Here is a 6,491-nt window from a genome sequence, read left to right as displayed (position 1 = left end):
TGTTGAGGTTTTGTTTTTTTTTTTTTTTTTTTTTTTTTATTGTTTCAACAGTTTATCTTTTGTATAGGCTTGTTTAAGTCCCTCTTTGTACGTTGTAATACATCTTCATATTAATAAAAATGGTTATTACTTTACTTCGCATGTTCTATCTCTTTATTTCCGAAATGATGACACAATGCGTAGACACATAATTCAGTTAAATACTACCCTACTCTGTACTTACAAAAATAATCCGGCTTAATAATTCTGACTTAAACAAATAATATTCAAAGCTGAAACTCTTATGAGACAGGAAAAGAGAAGGCATTATGATGAGCTTAATGAGTCGGCCGGGCACAATACCGCCGACCTTAGAGCACAATACATGGGGCCCTACCCCCTTATCAAAGAAAAAGGCGTCTTTACGAATTTGCAAGTGCTGTTCGGCACAATAATATAGCCTTTGAATCAATAACAACCATGGTCGAAGTATTCGCGAAGAAAAAGATATCACCATAACCTTAATAGAATTGCTTGGCACAACAAGGCCGACCTGTGAAAAATAATACTTACCCCAAACTGGCCGAGGTGAGAACCGAAGGCTTGATGCCGTGTAAGAAATAACCATCTGAAGACATATCACCCGCCAAATGAACAGCCCCCTTAGGCTACTAAATACTGGGGCGTTCCACCACCTTCCTTACACTTTTGTTAGCCTTAACCTTTTACGGTATTTAAGCCGAGGATTAAGTAGCTTAGCATTTTTATCAAGTAGCCAATCTTACGTAACTCAAAATTTTTCTCATCCAAGTAGTTGGTTTCCCCATAGGCTTGGGTTCGAGGACCATGCCATGCCTTGGTTCTGTCCAAAACCTAGTTTTCCTCATCCAGGTAGTTGGTTTCCCCATTGGCTTGGGTCCGAGGACCATGCAATGCCTTGATTCTGTCCAAAACCTAGTTTTCCTCATCCAAGTAGTTGGTTTCCCCATAGGCTTGAGTCCGAGGACCATACAATGCCTTGGTTCTGTCCAAAACCTAGTTTTCCTCGTCCAAGTAGTTGGTTTCCCCATAGGCTTGGGTCCGAGGACTATGCAATGCCTTAGTTCTGTCCAAAACCTAGTTTTCCTCGTCCAAGTAGTTGGTTTCCCCACAGGCTTGGGTCCGAGGACCATGCAATGCCTTGGTTCTGTCCAAAACCTAGTTTTCCTCGTCCAAGTAGTTGGTTTCCCCATAGGCTTGGGTCTGAGGACCATGCAATGCCTTGATTCTGTCCAAAACCTAGTTTTCTCATTACGTGGGACCTTGGCTTTAGGGGAGTTAGCTCCTCAACCGAGCCCCTAGAGTTATCTAAACGATTGACGCTAGTAAACGTAGCCCCTAGTCAAGAATCATAGATCTTAGCGGAACTTTACACTAAAACTCCATAACCAGTTGTTAAAAATGGCAAAGGAACCCTCTCAACCTACCGTCTATGCCAACACACAAGCCTTTCCCACAGACGGCGCCAATTGTAAGGACACGATTCGTATCAAACCACAACAGGGTTGGATTCGCACGTAAAAAGGCCCATACAATATCATTTGTAGAGCGTGGGTTTGAAAGGCTAGGCCCTGGTCACCAGGCGGTGGGTTTTTCGTGGTGTTCATGCATAGTTGAGTTGTCTTCACCCCTGGAGTCTTTCTCCTGGAGGTGGGCTGGGAGGCTCTGGTTTTTGACCCTTTTTTTCCCAGCCTCCTGACTTAATGGCTTATTTTTCCTTTTATACCAGCATGCAGCCATTCTCCAGCGCCCACGCGTAGGTTTGACTTTCTAGGGCAGATATTTATCCCATCAGCCCATACTTAAAGTGGTTGGGGGGTGGTTGTAACAGTTGAAGAATACAGCTCTGTCAGGTGCAGAGCATTGAATGGCAGTGAAGACTGCTTTCCCTGGATATTTTGAGATCTTCTTTCAAGATCAGTCTTCTACCGTTTTTGCCCTTCTTTTAGGTAGGATTTTAGTTTTGCCGAGGGCTGAACTGTCCTCGGCTGTATCCCAATTCTATCTTATGCTTGATGTTTATTGAGCTTGGGCCATAACCCTCCTCGGCTTGGGCCTCCGTGCTCCCCACGGGTAAATGGGCCTGGTCCGTGAATTATTAGGCCCCACATATATATATATATATATATATATATATATATATATATTTATTTATATCAAAGGTTAATCAAAATTCATATGTAATTTACTTAAAATTAGATAATAGAATAGATAATAAAAATAAATGAATATTTTATTTTTAAGTTATATAATGGATGCTATGGGAAGTGAAAGAGTTCCTATCTAGGCCTTAAGCCCAAAAAGTAATTAGGCTGTGGGGAATGAATTGGGCTTGGCCTATGTATTAAAAGGAAGGCCCAGAGGGCAATAAATTATGGAAGAAAGGAAGTTGGATCATCCTAAGTATCACGAAAGAGAAGAGTGACGCGGGAAAGTAGTTCCCGTGGAAAAAGTAAAAAGCTAGCCTACCCAAGGCATGGTGCACAGATGATCCACATATGGCTTCTAGAAAACACCTGTAACCACGAGAAACTTCTAGAACACACAAAAAGTTTGAAAATTTTTACCTTCGCATTAATGAGGGAGTCTCCCCAAACCTCTACCGCATTAAATGCATATAAGATAGCCTAAACAGTACAAACACCCCCCAAAAGTCAGAGCTCCAGGACAAGTGGGGGAGGAAACCGATAAAGTAAAGAAAAAGATCTCTGATAGTTTAGCTAGCAATAGGACAGCTATAAATATAAGAGCAAGAGATGTGCTTATAAAAAGGGGGAGATAGGCAAGAAAAAGGGGATTGGAAAAAGAAGGGAAAAAAGAGAGAGAAGGCAAAGATATGTGCTATCTAATAGAGAGAAAGTGTGTGTAATACCACGGGAATAAGAGAATTCCCTATTGTAATTGTAGGGACACGATTTGTAACGACCCCTAAATGACATTGGGCTCGTATACAAAGGGTTCCAACAATATGATTTGTAGAGAGTCGGCTCGAAAGGCATGACCTTGGGCACAGGTCAGTGGTTTCACCGTGGTTTCTATGGAAGCTCTTATATGGGCGGGCTTGACTTGACTAGTTAAGCCCTCCGTTAGTGCGGGTTGTAGGACTTAAGTCCTCGGACGGTGTCCGAGGAGCCTTGAATCCTTCCCTTTTTTTTTTCTTTTTCTGGGCCCCCCTCTTTCTTCTAGGGGGTTTACCCCTTTTATACTAGTGTTTGTTTCCCCCTTTAGAGTCCACGTGTAAGTTTTACTTTCTGGGGTACAGACCTGTCCTGTTAACCCATACTTCGAGTGGTTAGGGGTCGTTGGGAAAGTTAAAGGGCATGATTTAGAATATGGGCTTGTCAGATACAGAGTTTTGTATTATGATGTTGACAGCTTTTTCCCTTGCCCTGCCCCTACACTGAGTTTGCCCCTTTCTTCAGGCATTTCGTGAGGTGCTGAGCAGGAGGCCGTCCTCGGCAATATCCTCATGCTCCTTTTGGGATTTCATTATGCGTCCTTGGTAATGGCTCTCCTCGGCTTGGGCCTTGGGCTTTAATATAGAGTGGGCCTGGGCCGCGGACTCTCTGGCCCCACAATAACCCCTCAAAATCCTGCAGCCCGACTTTTTAGTTGGGGAGGAGGGTTTTGGTAATGTTGGGCCTTCATCATAACTTGCTCAGGTTCTGTACTCTACTAATATTTGTGTTTTTCCATTTACATGGGAGACGTGCCAAATTAAGAGGCATTCCTTTACCTACTCACGTGGAGTCCTTTCACGCTTCAATACTCGAGGCGCGCCTTCACGAGGATTTTCAGATCATACGGTTGCGAATGGCGTTGGAAATTGAGCCAACTCTTCCTTGTCCGTAGCATTCCTTAGAAAGCTGCATGAATTGAATGCCACCACCTTACCCTCTATATAAGTAGGATAGGAGGTTATTCTCCTTACATACAAACCCTTTGGTTCTCTTCAAAATCATAATCCTTCAGCTATAACCACAGTTTTCATATTCAGTACTACCCACCCTTTGTGTAATATGTTTAAGACACGGACAGGGGTAAAGGAACTACATCCGCCACAGAGGCGCTGGGTCCTTCCGAGACTCAAAGTGGCGTGGTCTGGACAGGGGAGGCACAGATTCAAGATAATCTTCCGTCTTGACAAGGGGGAAATGGTATTTCTCCCTCTTTCAGTCAAAATCCGAAGCAGGTACTGGTCGCACCAGATTCTTGGTGCGTCAGAAGTAAGGTTTTCCGCCATCAGCGCCGTCTGCTTTATCGCAGGCGTGGTGGAGGCTCATCAACTTCCGACTCCCTGCACCTTTTCTTCAACGGTGCTGGGCTCAAGTTGGGTTTCCTGCACCTTTTCTTCAGCAGCGCTAGCCCGAAGTTGGACTTTCTGCACCTTTTCTTCAACGATGCAAGCCCCAAGTTGAGCTCTTTTGCTGCCTGAGTTATAGGCATGTAAAAGTATTGAGCAATGACTTCCTTAGACAAAATTTTGGAGCGGCAGCACGTCTCTTCTCTGCACTTCTTCTTCGGCTTTTTCTTCATTCCCTTGTATCTTTTCTTTTTGCTTGTGTAGTTAGTTTCAGTATGAGCTTATTTAAGCTCTTTCATTGTACGTTGTACTGTTCCTTTGTCTTAATAAGAAATGGATTTGCTTACTCTCAAATACTTTTCTTTTCTGCAACAACTACTTTGTGCATGAATATTAAATGTGTATTTTCCTTTAATGATGCTTAGAGCAGGAAAAACCTTGAAACAAATTCCTACTAGTTTGAACTTATTGACATTATCAAGTATAATAATGATAATTCCTAGTAGATTAAACTCCTAAAACTAACCGAGATAACGGCTGAGCGCTTCGTAATGCATGTAAGGCGACCGTCTGACAACGATAAACTCTAAATAATTCATCCGAGAAGGTAGCCGAGCAGTGAGGGACTTTGACTATGTTTTTGACAAAATATGGCCCTATATTGCATCAATCCCCTTGGTATTGAGGATCCGAGGGTAGACTGGGGAATCCATGCAGTTTTGGGATTAGCCCAACTATCAATAGGGAACTCTTCCCCGGGGTAGATTCTAAGGGCCATATAACGTCCAGGTCGTGTCCAAACCCCATATTGTCTCTTCTAGATAGCCATAGGCTTGAGTTCGAGGACCATACAAGGCCTTGGTTCTGTCCAAAACTTGTAGTTTTTCTTCTAAGTAGTTGGTTTCCCCAGAGACTTGAGTCCGAGGACCATACAAGACTTTGGTTCTGTCCAAAACTTGTAGTTTTTCTTCTAAGTAGTTGGTTTCCCCAGAGGCTTGAGTCCGAGGACCATACAAGACCTTGATTCTGTTCAAAACTTGTAGTTTTTCTTCTAAGTAGTTGGTTTCCCCAGAGACTTGAGTCCGAGGACTATACAAGGCCTTGGTTCTGTCCAAAACTTGTATTCGTTTATTTATTGATTTATTTTCCAAAGGTTAGCCCCTTGATCAAGGTGGGGTGGGGGGTTAGCTTGATGTTGGAAGCCCCTAGAATTGCCCGTGCCCTTGGCACTACCAGGCATAGCTCCTAGTGGAAACTTATGTTGGAACAATCAACAGCATGTCGTCGGAAATGGAGGCACCCTCGCAGTCCTTTACTTGACAAAGGCTCAACTCCACCGCCACTTGAGCCAACGCACAAGCCTTTCCCACAAACAGTGCCAATTATAGGGACACGATTTATAACGACCCCTGAATGACATTGGGCTTGTATACAAAGGGCTCCAACAATATGATTTGTAGAGAGTGGGCTCGAAAGGCATGACCTTGGGCACAGGTCAGCGGTTTCACCGTGGTTTCTATGGAAGCTTTTATATGGGCAGGCTTGACTTGACTAGTTAAGCCCTCCGTTAGTACGGGCTGTATGACTTAAGTCCTTGGACGGCGTCCGAGGAGCCTTGAATCTTTCCCTTTTTTTTTCTTTTTCCAAGCCCCCCCTTTTTCTTCCAGGGGGTTTACCCCTTTTATACTAGTGTTCGTTTCCCCCTTTAGAGTCCACGTGTAAGTTTTACTTTCTGGGGTACAGACCTATCCTGTCAACCCATACCTCGAGTGGTTAGGGGTCGTTGGGAAAGTTAAAGGGCATGGTTTAGAGTATGGGCTTGTCAGATACAGGGTTTTGTATTATGATGTTGGCAGTTTTTTCCCTTGCCCTGCCCCTACACTAAGTTTGTCCCTTTTTTCAGGCATTTCGTGAGGTGCTGAGCAGGAGGTTGTCCTTGGCAATATCCTTATACTCCTTTTGGGATTTCATTATGCGTCCTCGGCAATGGCTTTCCTCGGCTTGGGCCTTGAGCTCTAATGTAGAGTGGGTCTAGGCCGCGAACTCTCTGGCCCCACAGTAATATTGTAGCTTTATCTGAAAAATATGTCATCTAGGAAATTAATTGTTTTTTTTCCTATTGTGAAGTATTTTTTTCCCTATTACTTATTTATAAATAGATTGTGACAGA

Source organism: Quercus lobata, chromosome 1, assembly GCF_001633185.2.
Source record: "Quercus lobata isolate SW786 chromosome 1, ValleyOak3.0 Primary Assembly, whole genome shotgun sequence".
In the NCBI taxonomy this organism is placed as follows: Eukaryota; Viridiplantae; Streptophyta; class Magnoliopsida; order Fagales; family Fagaceae; genus Quercus; species Quercus lobata.
This window is presented reverse-complemented; position numbering follows the sequence as displayed.